The following is a 15595-nucleotide window of genomic DNA, read 5'->3' as shown; positions in this document are numbered from 1 at the left end:
AATGCCTTCTGGAAGTCCAAATACACCACATCCACTGGTTCCCCTATATCCACCTTGTTCATTACATCCTCAAAGAACTCCAGCAAATTTGTCAAACATGACATCCCCTTCATAAATCCATGTTGACTCTGCCTGACCGAATTTTATTTTTCCAAATGTCCTGCTACTGCTTCTTTAATAATGGACACCAACATTTTCCCAACCACAGATGTTAGGCTAACTGGTCTGTATTTTCCTGCTTTTTATCTGCCTCCTTTTTTAAATAGGGTCGTTACATTTTTAGTTTTCCAATCTGCTGGGAATCCCAGAATCCAGGGAATTTTGGTAAATTACAACCAATGCATCCACAATCCCTGCTGTTACTTCTCTTCAGACCCGAGGATGCAAGCCATTAGGTCCAGGGGATTTATCTGCCTTTAGTCCCATTATCTTACTGACCACCTCCTTAGTGATTGTGATTGTGTTAATTTCCTCCCCCCCTATAGCCCCTGGACTATCCACTGTTGGAATATTGTTAGTGTCTCTAAAGTGAAGAATGATACAAAATATTTGTTCAGAGTTTCTGCCATCTCCATGTTCCCCATTACTAATTCCCCGGTCTCGTCCTCTAAGGGACCAACATTTACTTTAGCCACTCTTTTCCTTTTTATATACCTATAGAAACTCTTGCTATCTGTTTTTATATTTTGCGCTAGTTTACTTTCATCGTCTATCTTCCCTTTTTAATCATTTTTTCAGTCATTTTTTGCTGGCTTTTAAAAGCTTCCCAGTCTTCTGTCCTCCCACTAGTTTTGGCCACTTTGCCCTTCTTTTGACTTGGATACCATCCTTTATTTCTTTAGTTAACCACGGATGGCTATCTTTTCTGTTACACCCTTTCCTCCTCACTGGAATATATTTTTCTTGAGAGTTGTGAAATATCTCCTTAAATGTACACCACTGTTCATCAACCGTCCTACACTTTAATCTATTTTCCCAGTCCACTTTACCCAACTCTGCCCTCATACCTTCATTTGGAACCCCACCGTCTCCGCCGCCCCCACCCCCCACGACCTGCGAGAGAACAGCTCCGCAGGTCGGTAAGTATAAAGAGCTGGAGCGGCGGGCCTGGGACATCGTGGTCCCTCGCCCTGCGAGAGAACAGCTCCGCAAGTCGACAAGTATAAGAGCTGGAGCGGCATACCACTTCAACCTCCAACGCGAGCTGCTCCAAGTGTGCGACGTTTTTGAGATGGGCGACTGGGTAATGTCATCAAAACCCTGGTCGCTGTTTTGGAGCGTTGGCAGGAACACTGACAGGGCCCATACAGAGGAGTGGGAAGGTCGGGGCAGATGAGCGGCGAGTGTTTGTGGCGAGATGTGGTGAATGTTTATAGTGGAGGAGCAGTGATAGATCGTGGCAGAAGTGCGACAGATGAGGATATGGGGCCCAGAAGAGGGCCCAGGGGGAGCACGGGCCAGCCCACATTGCGCTATGTGTGCGCGCTAGGTCCATGCAGCAGGTCTGGTCTCCAGTCATCTTGGTTTACCTTTGCCATTGGATAAAGGACTAGTTCTGTCAAGCCCGTGTGGTGGCTGGTGTGCAATGGTCACCACACGTTAAAAAAATTCACGCATAGCATCTTCCACCCCCTCAATTGGAGTTCAGGACTGGAACATCGGGACCTTCATCGAAACACCTGTGAATTCGAGGAAGCAAGTCATCCTCATTCGAGGGACCGCCTATGATGATGAAATGTAAAATTAAAACACCATACTTCCTGTTCAAGTGATTATAAAGGTTATTTTGCACATTCCTCCATCAATCAGCATTAAAAGAAAACAGATTAGCTGGTTATTTATCGGATTTGCTGTTTGTAGGGCTTTGTTGTGCCTGATATATTTGCCTACATATCAACTCTGATTGCATTGCAATTGCTTGGGAAATGCTTTTAAACATCCTGAGGATGTGATAACGTTATTTTTGGGCAAAGTCACACAGGGGTAAGAATGTCTTTTTAAAGTTGGATTAAGGTATATTCTTTGAACAGAGCAGAGAAAACCTTCATGATATAATTGTCTTGCTGTTGGTATTGGGTTTGCCCTTAATGGACTGACAGAACAGACATCCTACATCTTGACGAGCAAAAAAAGCTCATGAAGTATAAATTTTAAAAGAACCAGGCTACGGCTTAAGTGGATGTACTATTTTCAAACAGCATCAACGTATAATATATCAACTACCCTTTAAAATAGACGAATGCCACTACTATTAGCTCCATTTCCTTTTTTCTGGGTAGAGGACCATAAAAATAATCAATTCAAAATTTGCTAAGCAGAAGCTACTCAATAATAATTCTTACTCATGACCATTTTATTTTGTGCCTATTATAACCAAGTAAACTATTGAATTTGTATTCAAATGTTGTTTTACAACACTCCTGTGAAGCATCTTGGGACATTTTACTATGTTAAAGGCTCTATATAAATACAAGCTGTTGTTGTTATTATCTATGGTATTGTACAAATGGGCATGTAATCTTTCTAAGCATAGATTAGAATTTTTCCTCACCGACCCCACCTCATCCCATCCTTTTTGGACTGATGATACTGACGATACAAAGTTAGGTAACTGTGAAGAGAACGCAAATAGGCTGCGATGGGCTATAGACAGGTTAAGTGAGTGGACAGGAACATAATAGGTGGAGTATAATGTGGAGAAATATGTAGTTATCCACTTTGGTAGGAACAATGGAAAAGCAGAATATTTTTTAAATGGTGAGAGATTGGGAAATGTTGGTATGCACAGGAACCCAAGTATTCTTGTACATAAATCACAGAAAATTTAAATGCAGGTACAGCAAGCAATTACAAAAGCAAGTGAACATAAGAACATAAGAACATAAGAATTAGGAACAGGAGTAGGCCATCTAGCCCCTCGAGCCTGCTCCACCATTCAAAAAGATCATGACTGATCTGGCCGTGGACTCAGCTCCACTTACCCGCCCGCTCCCCATAACCCTTAATTCCCTTATTGGTTAAAAATCTATCTATCTGTGATTTGAATACATTCAATGAGCTAGCCTCAACTGCTTCCTTGGGCAGAGAATTCCACAGATTCACAACCCTCTGGGAGAAGAAATTCCTACTCAACTCGGTTTTAAATTGACTCCCCCATATTTTGAGGCTGTGCCCCCTAGTTCTAGTCTCCCCGACCAGTGGAAACAACCTCTCTGCCTCCATCTTGTCTATGCCTTTCATTATTTTAAATGTTTCTATAAGATCACCCCTCATCCTTCTGAACTCCAGCGAGTAAAGACCCAGTCTATTCAATCTATCATCATAAGGTAGCCCCCTCATCTCCGGAATCAGCCTAGTGAATCGTCTCTGTACCCCCTCCAAGGCTAGTATATCCTTCCTTAAGTAAGGTGACCAAAACTGCACGCAGTACTCCAGGTGCGGCCTCACCAATACCCTGTACAGTTGCAGCAGGACCTCCCTGCTTTTGTACTCCATCCCTCTCGCAATGAAGGCCAACATTCCATTCGCCTTCCTGATTACCTGCTGCACCTGCAAACTAACTTTTTGGAATTCATGCACAAAGACCTCCAGGTCCCTCTGCACCGCAGCATGTTGTAATTTCTCCCCATTCAAATAATATTCCCTTTTACTGTTTTTTTTTCCCAAGGTGGATGACCTCACATTTTCCAACATTGTATTCCATCTGCCAAACCTTAGCCCATTCGCTTAACCTATCTAAATCTCTTTGCAGCCTCTCTGTGTCCTCTACACAACCCGCTTTCCCACTAATCTTTGTGTCATCTGCAAATTTTGTTACACTACACTCTGTCCCCTCTTCCAGGTCATCTATGTATATTGTAAACAGTTGTGGTCCCAGCACCGATCCCTGTGGCACACCACTAACCACCGATTTCCAACCCGAAAAGGACCCATTTATCCCGACTCTCTGCTTTCTGTTAGCCAGCCAATTCTCTATCCATGCTAATACATTTCCTCTGACTCCGCGTACCCTTATCTTCTGCAGTAACCTTTTGTGTGGCACCTTATCGAATGCCTTTTGGAAATTCAAATACACCACAGCCATCGGTACACCTCTATCCACCATGCTCGTTATATCCTCAAAGAATTCCAGTAAATTAGTTAAACATGATTTCCCCTTCATGAATCCATGTTGTGTCTGCTTGATTGTACTGTTCCTATCTCGCTGTCCCGCTATTTCTTCCTTAATGATAGCTTCAAGCATTTTTCCCACTACAGATGTTACCTAAACTAACCAGCCTATAGTTACCTGCCTTTTGTCTGCCCCCTTTTTTAAACAGAGGTATTACATTAGCTGCTTTCCAATCTGCTGGTTCCTCCCCAGAGTCCAGAGAATTTTGGTAGATTATAACCAATGCATCTGCTATAACTTCCGCCATCTCTTTTAATACCCTGGTATGCATTTCATCAGGACCAGGGGACTTGTCTACCTTGAGTCCCATTAGCCTGTCCAGCACTACCCCCCTAGTGATAGTGATCGTCTCAAGGTCCTCCCTTCCCACATTCCCGTGACCAGCAATTTTTGGCATGGTTTTTGTGTCTTCCACTGTGAAGATCGAAGCAAAATAATTGTTTAAGGTCTCAGCCATTTCCACATTTCCCATTATTAAATCCCCCTTCTAATCTTCTAAGGGACTAACATTTACTTTCGTCACTCTCCTCCGTTTTATATATCGGTAAAAGCTTTTACTATCTGTTTTTATGTTTTGCGCAAGTTTACTTTCGTAATCTAACTTTCCTTTCTTTATTGCTTTCTTAGTCATTCTTTGCTGTCGTTTAAAATTTTCCCAATCTTCTAGTTTCCCACTAACCTTGGCCACCTTATACGCATTGGTTTTTAATTTGATATTCTCCTTTATTTCCTTGGTTATCCACGGCTGGTTATCCCTTCTCTTACCGTCCTTCTTTTTCACTGGAATATATTTTTGTTGAGCACTATGAAAGCGCTCCTTAAAAGTCCTCCACTGTTCCTCAATTGTGCCACCGTTTAGTCTGTGTTCCCAGTCTACTTTGGCTAACTCTGCCCTCATCCCACTGTAGTCCCCTTTGTTTTAGCATAGTACGCTCGTTTGAGACACTACTTCCTCAGCCTCAGTCTGTATTACAAATTCAACCATACTGTGATCACTCATTCCGAGAGGATCTTTTACTAGGAGATCGTTTATTATTTCTATCTCATTACACAGGACCAGATCTAAGATAGCTTGCTCCCTTGTAGGTTCTGTAACATACTGTTCTAAGAAACAATCCCGTATGCATTCTATGAATTCCTCCTCCAGGCTACCCTGTGCGATTTGATTTGACCAATCGATATGTAGGTTAAAATCCCCCATGATTACTGCCGTTCCTTTTTCACATGCCTCTATTATTCCCTTGATTATTGTCCGCCCCACTGTGAAATTATTATTTGGGGGACTATAAACTACACCCACCAGTGACTTTTTCCCCTTACTATCTCTAATCTCCACCCACAGTGATTCAACATTTTGTTCATTAGTGCCAATATCATCTCTCGCAACTGCCCTGATATCATCCTTTATTAACAGAGCTACCCAACCTCCTTTCCCTTCTTGTCTATCCTTCTGAATTGTCAGATACCCCTGTATTTTTAATTCCCAGTCTTGGCCACCCTGCAACCACGTTTCTGTAATGGCCACCAAATCATACCCATTTGTAATGATTTGTGCCGCCAACTCATTTACTTTATTTCGAAAGTGTTTTTTAGTCTTTATTACAAAGGGATTGGAGCATAAGAATAAAGATGTCTTGCTACAATTATATAGGGCCTTAGTGAGACCACACCTGAGTATTGTGCAAGTCTCCTTACCTAAGAAAGGATATACTTGTCTTAGGATCACCAGACTGTTTCCTGGGATGAGGGGATTGTTCTATGAGGAGAGATTGAGTAGACTAGGCCTATATTCCCTAGAGTTTAGAAGAATGAGAGGTGATCTCATTGAAGTATATAGACTTTTTAAAGGGCTTAACAGTATCACTGCTGAGAGGATATTTCCCCTGGCAGAATAATCTAGAACTAGGGTCACGGTCTCAGAATCAGGGTTCAGCCATTTAGGAATGAGATAATGTCTTCACTCAAAGGGTTGGGAATTTTTGGAATTCTCTACCCTAGAGAGATGTGAATGCTTAGTCATTGAGTATAAGCAAGAGAGAGATCAATAGATTTTGGATACCAAAGGACTCAAGGGATATGGGTGTTATGTCCTTGGATGCTCTAATAATGACTCCACAAGGCAATGTGTTGTACTTGAACTGTAGTGACCTTGGTCCTTTATTTGTTAACTCCAGAGTCAGGATCACACCTGGTGGCCTGTCTTTTATGCTAGGCCAGGCACACCTGTACAGGTAACCTACAAGTCTCCCATTGCTGTGCCCTCTGGTGGCACACCTTGTGATAGTACCAACATTAGCCATGTAGGATACATGACATCACTCTCCCCCAAGCATTTAGTGCAAATCACCTCTGCATTTACTGTGCTCTGGGCTTAGCTCTATCTGGTTGACCCTTGGTGGGTCGTTTCAATCTTGGGTGAGTGGTTGGTGCAGTAGAGTGCTGGTGGTTGCTGTTTATGTGTGTCCCTGACCACTCCATTCTCCCCCTCCCGCATATAGGTTATGCCGGAGGCTCAGTGCATTCATATACATTCAAGTTCAGGAAGACGAGTTTGCATTCATTTGTGGTTTAGTTGTGAGACCGGTACGCTAGACTGGTGAGATATATTATCGATGCATGCTGGGGATCGGTGACCAGTGCGTAAGGAGAAGCAAGTTCAAGAACTGCTGGATGGTGTTGAGGCAGTCTGGTGGCGGCGCAGTGCCCAGTGCTGGTAGTGGGAACCCTGCTCTTGGGGCTGTTGCCTGGGTTTCTAGAATTGGGCAGGTTCACAGATGCCTGTGACCTCCCTGTCCTTTCTTTGCACCCTGGGTCGCTGCTGCTCCCTGAGGGGCTGTCGTCTAGCAGTGCACAGGGAACTGCTGACTCTCTAGCCTGGGCATTGTTTGGTTTGGGATCCTGGCTTGTCCCGGTCCCCTTTGGGAGGACTGTAGTGAGTGGCCCTTTGTTTCCGGGTATGGCCTTAGTGGCGATGGAGTCTGGGGGCTGCGTCTTAGCACAGTTTTCTCTTTCAGGCTCGTGGCGGTTGGTGCCATCGGGTGCCTAAGAGGTGGAGCCGATCAGGGGCAGGGTATCGATGCCATTGCCCTCCTGAGATCACTTGCTCTGCAGCTCGTATGTATTGGCTGCTTGTGGCTATACTCCATGGTGCATAACTCTGGTCCCAGGGACGCAGGCTACAGCATTGGGTAGCTCACTGGACCTGTGTGCTCCCGATGGATGCCTGTCCGCTGCATTGGCTGCGTGCAGTTGAAATCCTACATCGCACAACTTTTCATTACTTATTATGGATGCTCTGTAGCTCCGATCGCGATCGCGCGACTTTTCCTCGCTGGTTGCACGTACACAATTCTGATCATCACTTACATATTTTACATGATCGCGTGACTTTTCCTTGCTTATTGCATGTACACAACTCTGATCGTCAGTTACACATTTTATCTCTAACTTACAGTTGCTATTACATTGCTTGAGTATGTGGAACTGTCCCTTTAATTGTAGTGGGTTACAGGCCTCCTTTATGAGAGCCTTGCTTTCTTTACCCCAATCCTCTTCTCCGTTTGGTGCCACGTGTTGCTCCATCAGCGCTGCACCTCATGGTCTGGCTGCCGTCATCTTTTTCTTCAGCGCCTCACCTCGTGGTTTGAGCGCCATCTTTCCTCCATCCATGATGTCGACTGCGGTGATCCTCTTCTCCCCGGGTTCTGTCACCGAAGCTGGGAAGTCACCTTTGGATCCGATTTTCTTCCTGCGGAGTCCTGCCACTGGAGCCGGGAAGGTGCGTTCGGGTCGTCTCAGCTGGATCATCTCCACGCAGTCATGCTGAGCGGTCAGTGCCTCGGGTGCTGTGCTGGTCTGTTCTCTGGTGCCGGGTCCACCCTCAAGTGAGGGTTTGCTGTGCCTCCGAGCGCGGAGGACGTCGATCGCTGGAGGGGTGAAGTCTTCCCACTTCCAGTGGATCTTCTCCATCCACCTTCTTCCAAGCAGCGTTGGTCAATCACCTGCAACAATCCACAGAGGTAACTTGGTCATTGTCTTTGCTAGTGCCAGCAAGTCCCTGACGAGGCCATAGTGGATGGGTCCACAACTGGTTAGCAGGATAGCTCTGCGCTTATCAGCCAGTATGGACGGGTTGTCTCCTGCCAGGGTGTTTGCTGTGAAGAAATGGTCGAGCCTTTCCACAAAGATGTCCCAATCATCACCATCGGCGAACTGCTGCAACGTACCAAGGGTAGCCATTTTCCTGTGAAAGTCAGTAATCTCGTCGCCAATTGTTATGTCCTTGGATGCTCTAATAATGACTCCACAAGGCAATGTGTTGTACTTGAACTGTAATGACCTTAATCCTTTATTGTTAACTCCAGGGTCAGGATCACACCTGGTGACCTGCCTTTTATACTAGGCCAGGCATACCTGTACAGATAACCTACAAGTCTCCCACTGCTATGCCCTCTGGTAGCACACCTTGTGATAGTACCAACAGTAGCCAAGTGGGATACATGACATCGGGGATTGGGCGGGAAGGTGGCGTTGAGGTTAAAGGTCAGCCATGATATTATTGAATGGTGGAGCAGACTCCACGGGCTGAGTGGCTTACTCCTGCTCCTAATTCTTATGTTCTTATATTACCTGCCCCCCACATCCCCACTAGACTAGGAGAGAACTATTTTTGGACACATAGCTGTGAGTTTTCAAGGAGCTGGGCTTATCAGACACATTATGCAAATCACATATATGCAAAAACAATTCTGAGTTTATGAAAAATAAAAATCTCACCCAGCTGTCAGCAGCTCGCTTTTCGTTTGCTAACACCTGAAGCCCACAGTGCAACATGAAAGGGTGCAATCTCTTTTGTCATGTTACTGCCAATATAGTCTTGCACATATGCAGAAAAGGTAAAATGTAGCAAAATGTTCCACTAAACATGCTCAACACTTTTTCATTTTAGAATCTAAATTATTTTCAAAATACAGGGTACAGCCGACTCAAACCAATTGAGATTGCTGGAGGTATTGATTTTTTTTTCTGGAGCTCATTACTATTACTGAGGAATGTGCATTCAGTGGTAATTGTACTGTTAGGTTTTGTCCATATACTATAGTAGACTTGAAGTTTGGGAGATTGGGCCCATGACTGGCAAATGATGTAAAGTTGGATAAGTACGGTTTTATGCATGGGGGCAGGACTTCCATGTCCCCTTTCACCATCATCCCTCTCATGGCCAACCCGCACTTCCGTGCTAGCAAAGAGCTGGAGAGCATTTTGCTGCAGATCAGTGGGGCAATGACTGGCCAAAGCTAGGCTATCTTGCATCCTATTTAAGGCGGCATTCCTAGTGTGCAAGCCATTGGTGAACGCCTGCATATATGCTCCATGAAGGTGACCACTCTTTCAAATGGACAAAGACATCATTGCAAAGGTCTGTGACATCATGCCACTCATGCTTGAGACAGACTCCTCCAATTACCTTGAAGCATGTATAGTGTGGCTGGAATGCCTGCCAGTGCATCACACGTTCTTTGCTGCTGCTCCAGAAGTATCCTTTTCGTCGACTGCCCCCGGGATACAGCACCTGCATTCAGCTGAGCAGAGCTTGGAGCAACCCTGTGGTCTCCAACCCGGACTCTCCACTGCTCTCCCTGCTTCCACCATCTGTTCTTGCTCACTTGTCATGTGTGAGTAACCAGGTGAAAACCCAAATATCTGTTTATCGTTCCCGCCAAAGTGTGAGTATCTGAACTGGTGCATGGGCTGCATGAGTCCTGTGATGATGCTCCCTCAGAGTGAGTGGCCCCGTCTGAAGAGTCGTCATCATCCTCCTAGGCCACTTACTGTGAGACGCTTGAAGGCCCTGTGGGAGATTAAAGGCATGAATTAGATCTGTCAAGATAAGAATGTTTTAAGTGGTCATTATGCACATGATCATACTTCACTTGCTGCTGACATCAAGTCAATATGCATGAGTGTTGTGTGCCATGTGGCTGTCTGTTATTTAATTCTGCCACCAGTAACTGGGAGGCCTCTATCTCTGACAGCTAAACAAGGTGTGACTCCACTGATCTCCTGTGCCTCCTCCTCTACAGCTGTCAGTTGTGAGATGGCTGGAGGGCTGGAGGTTCTCTACCACTTCCTGATGTTCTGTGCTCTCTTCTCCTGCAAGGAGCAAAAAAAGAGACCTATGAGAGAGAGTAATGGTATGTGTTGAACAGATGGATGAAGAGCATTTGACTATGAAGGAGAGGCACGATATTACATAAGGATGAGGGTGAGTGTCAGTGGTGCATGCACAGATGGTGATGTAAGAAAGTGCTTAGGCAGAGAGGGTGGATGTACCTGCAAGATAAGTTGTGATTTGCAAGAGTATGCTTAAGAAGGCAGAGCGAGAGGGTTGGGGTGATATACACATCAGGATGAAGGTGAATGTGCCACTGCACTCACCTTTCCACTCGACATTGAATCCAGAAGAATGACATCTCTAGCTACGCCTTCTTCGTTTCACCGGCAAGCTTCTTCCTCCCGTTAGTAGGGAAGTATATCTCCCTGCAGGCCCTTACAGCCTCCAGCAGCACATCCAGGGGGGCAACACTAAAACAAGTTGCAGACTTTGAATGTCTGGACTCCATTCTGCCAATTCTTTCCATTGAGCTTGAAACTCCAAAATTCAGCAAATTGCATGTTTGAAGTGTCCCTTTAATTACTGGAATTGAAATCATCTCACACAGGTGGGCATCACGCCCGCTCACGCTAATTGGTCAGGAAACCCAGAAATGATATAGTAATGCAGTGGCTGGGATTAAACGGTCACTGACAGATGCGCTCCCGTGCACTACCAGTCACCCTCCCCCCTCCGCTCCCAGCGCGTCGCGACTTAAAATCCAGCCCATTGATTCCCCTACGCACTAGCATATCTTTTTCAACATTTATTCCACCCTTTATTAAAAATAAATTTTACCCGTTTTTGAATAGTTGTCCCTTGGAAGAGATTGGCAGTTGACCTGTTCTTTGGCCTCGAGCTATTGATTGGATCTATTGATTAGATTTCCCTCCCTGTGGTGAAGTAAAAGAAGCAAGAAAGAAAAAAAACTTGCATTTATATGGCTCCCTTCACAGCTTCAGGTCGTCCTGAAGTGCTTTGCAGCCAACAAAGTACTATTGAAGTGTAGTCACTGTTGTAATGTAAGAAATGCGGCTGCCAACTTGCACATAGCAAGATCTCACAAACAGCAATCAAGACCAATTAATCTGTTTTTGGTTTTATTTGAAGGAGAACTGTAGGCCAGGACACCACGAGAATTCATCTACATATCTTTGAATAGTGCCATGGGATCTTTTATATCCACCTAATAGGGTGGATATACATGTGGATTCTAACTCTGGGGCACCTCTGACAGTGCGGTATTCTCTCAGTACCTCATTCAAGTGCCAGCCTACTCTATGCGCTCAAGTCTCTGGAGTAGTGCTTGGACCCACAACCTTCTAACTCAGAATGCTACCACTGAGCCAAGGCTGGCACCAAGTAACTGGTGTATCTTTGTTCTCACCTAGGATGGAACCTTAACACTTGGGGAATCTCAGATATTGACATACCTCTACAAACAATGGGAAGTACCTTAGAAAAAGTCTTTAGCACTTCTGGAATTTCCCACAGCTGGGGTTACTGAACTAAAAGTGAATAAAATTAAAAGAGACTTGATGTGTAGATATTGAATAGAAATTTAGTCCCTGAATAAAGAATTTTAAATAATTCAGAAGCATCAAACATGAATGAGTTCACATGTTAAATAAATTCCATAGTCAATGGCTAAACATTGAGCATTTTGCGACCATAAGTTTTAAAGAGGCCCAAATTCCCACATAACGCCCCCGATCCCACCCCAAAAGGAAGTGGACCATGCGACATTGTGCTCCACTTCCTGTGAGGGGCGGTAACCAGAATTTTGCGGCTGAGGTGGGACTTCCATGCCGGGCACAGGAAGTCCCGCCTTGCCTCGGTTACCGCCCCCAAAAGGGGCATAGCCGAAGTTCGACCCCAAAATGTTTTCATTGTTTAGAAGTGGGTTTATAACAGCTGAATACACATTTAGTTACTAATTGTGATGTAATGTACAGATAATCACACTGTATTCTTATGCATACTTGCAGTATAAACAAATGTAATTTCATGAAGAGACATTCTTCTGAAAATATGGTGGAGGTGACACGAAAGGGAAAGTCTCAGGACCTAGCCCAGACACTGATATTGATTGATGCCTGTTGTATCTGATCTGTGAATGCTTGAGTGCTTAGTGTCATCATTGAATACAAAGCAGAAATGTTACATTCTTTCCAGTGCCGTTAGCAATTATTTTATTGCGCCCATAAATCCTTTCAAAAAAATCAAGCTGGATTCATGCCAATCCATTATGGAATATGATGCTGCTATTTTCATTCATGCTATTGGTAGATTTTAAAGGAGCTGCGAACTCTAAAATTCTAGCTTAAATGTATTTTATTCTGCTTTTAAAAAGGAGACTTAGAAGTAGAGATTTTTCTTTGCTTTTGTATCTCCGATTCCTATAGGCAGGTTTAGAAGTTGATTATTCACCGAGGTACCCGCAACTATCAATTCCTACCAGTTTTCAGAATCATTCATAGAATGAAGGCCAGTGAACAGATGTGGAAATAAGCCTATCACATTTGCCCTCCAGCAAGCATTGTTAGGGAAACGAGAATGGAGATGGCCAAGAATATGCAGGAATGGCACCCCTTGCCAAGATAATTCCTAGATGGTAATAGTTGGCATGGCACACTGTGGTCTTTTCATTTTCCTATTTTTGTTATCAAAATATTTACATTGAGAGTTTTGCTTTTCATTTTTTTAATGTTATTAGTGGAACAACATTGCCTATCTAGGACAACTACTTTAAGCATAGTGGCCATATATGTGATTTGCCTACAAGAGCACTGTCCACACATTGTTAGTGATTATTAAATTTCAATAACAACTGCCATCTCATTTTTAAAGTCAATGTCAAGTCAATTATTGAGGCTTTCTTTCATTGCTCCATGTGTTCTTCAGGTAAATTATACTTTACAATTGTCAACAGTTTTTATTATTGAACACACATAAACATATACTAAAGGTGGGAGCACTGTGGTAGTGTTGCACAGTACACAAAGGACAACATTATACTAATTTGTTTAATATAATAATTGTGGATAGACTTGTACTGAGCCACTCAAATCCCCATTCATACAACAGAGATAATTCATGTTGGATCTACTGCTACAAATTAAATTGAGCCTTTGTCAATGTTTTTATGACATTTGTCTCTGAAGCAATATGTGCTTTGGGCAATATCAATCTACTATCCGTGCATATGCTATTTTTTTACAAGGAGCAAAAAACAGCAGGAATTCAAAGCAGCAAGCTTTTCTGAGTCAGATTCATTGTACTTTGATTCATAGTCCATTTAAAGCTGGCAGCATGAGGTGTACATTTTGGTTCTGCAATAGAGCAAAGTAAACAAATTAGCATAATTTACCGAGTGCATTTTAATTTGGAACATCTGTGAATTTGGTACAAAACCCAATTAGTAGCTATCATGTAAACCGACCTAAAGAGGTACAAACCAAGCATATTCCCATAAGGAGGAAATATAGGGGATCCAAAGCTAGAGCATCCTAGATGACAAAGAAAATAGAAAAAGGAGGTTTATGATAAATGGAAATCTGAGCGGGTCAGGCAGCATCTGTGGAGAGAAAAACAGAGTTAACGTTTCGGGTCGACGACCCTTCATCAGAAATATGACAAAGGGTTGTCAACCTGAAATGTTAACTCTGTTTTTCTCTCCACAGATGCTGCCTGACCCGCTGAGATTTCCAGTATTCTCTGCTTTTATTTCAGATTCCAGCATCCACAGTATTTTTCTTTTGTGTTTGGTTTATGATAAATGTCAGGTACAGAAAACAGTCGAAAACCAGGCAGAATACAAAGAGCGCAGGGGGAAATTGGAAAAGGATATAAGAAGGACATAGAGAACGTATGATAAAAGGCTAGCGAGTAACATAAAAAGTAATCCAAAAATCTTCTATAAGCATAAAAAATAAACGGATAGTTAAAGCAATGGTGGGCTGATTAGGCACAAGAAATCATCTTGTGAAGGCAGAGGCATTACTGAGGTATTGAATGAGTACTTTGCATCTGTCTTCACAAAAGAAGAGGATGAAGTTAAGGTTGCACTAGAGGAGGATGGAATAGAGATATGGAATAGGATTAAAGTAGATTGAAAGGAGTGCTAAATAGGTTGGCATCACAAACTTAACAAGTCACCCGGTCCAAATGGGATACATCCTAGGTTGCTGAAGGAAGCAAAGGTGGAGATAGCAGAAGCTCTGACCACAACCTTTCAATCCTCCTTGGATGTGGGAGTGCTGCCAGAGGACTGGGAGAATGTAAATGTTACATCCCTGTTTGAAAAAACAGCGAGCGATAAACCTGGTAACTCCAGGCCAGTCAATCTAACATCGTTGGTGGAAAAACTACTAGAGACCGTTATCAAGGACAAAATTAATTCTCACTTGAAGAGGCATAGGTTAATAAGCAGCAGCCAGCATAGATTTGTTAAAGCCAAACTGTATCTGACTAACCTAATTGAGTTCTTTGATGAAGTAATAAAGAGGGTTGATGATGGTATTGCAGTAGATGTTATATATATGGACTTTCAAAAGGCATTTAATAAAGTACCACATAATAGACTTATTTGGAAAATAGAAGCACATGGGATTAAAGGGACGGTGGTAACTTGGGTATGTATTGGTTAAAGGGCAGGAGGCAGAGTGTAGTGATGGACAGATGTTTTTCTGACTGGAGAGAAATATGCAGTGGGGTCAGTATTAGGACCACTGCTTTTCTAGTTATATATAAATGACCTGGACTTGAGTATAGGGAGCATAATTTCCAAGTTTGCTGAGAATACATAACTTGGCAACATAGTAAATTGTGAGGAGGATAGTAGCAGACTTCAGGAGGGCTTAGACAGGCTGGTGAAATGGGCAGATAGATGGCAGATTTAATTTAATGTGGATAAGTGAGAAGTGATGTACTTTGGGAGTAATAACATGAAGAGACAGTATAATCTAAATGGTATTATTTTGAGGAAGGTGCAAGTGCAGAGGGAGGGACCTGCGGCTACATATTCACAAATCTTTGAAGGTGGCAGGGTATGTTGATAAGGTGATTAAGAACACGTATGAGATACTTGACTTTGTAAATAGGGGCATTGAATACAAAAACAAGGAAGTCATGTTAAACCTTTACAAATCACTAGTTAGGCCTTAGCTGGAGTATTATGTACAATTCTGGGCATCACACTTTAGGAAGGATGTCAAGGCCTTGCAGAGGCTACAGAGAAGGTTTACTAGAATGATACCAGGGATGAGGGA

At 43.4% G+C, this 15595-nt stretch overlaps 1 protein-coding gene across 1 annotated transcript in view; it reads left to right on the top strand.

Moving 5' to 3' along the window:
* Positions 1-15595, top strand: part of runx1t1 (RUNX1 partner transcriptional co-repressor 1) — a 269855-nt gene that overhangs the window by 34270 nt on the left and 219990 nt on the right. The window lies entirely within an intron of this gene.

This window comes from Pristiophorus japonicus, chromosome 1 (assembly GCF_044704955.1).
Source record: "Pristiophorus japonicus isolate sPriJap1 chromosome 1, sPriJap1.hap1, whole genome shotgun sequence".
NCBI classification, from domain to species: domain Eukaryota; kingdom Metazoa; phylum Chordata; class Chondrichthyes; family Pristiophoridae; genus Pristiophorus; species Pristiophorus japonicus.
The sequence above is the reverse complement of the archived record's forward strand: the minus strand, read 5'-3'. Positions and strand labels throughout refer to the sequence as shown.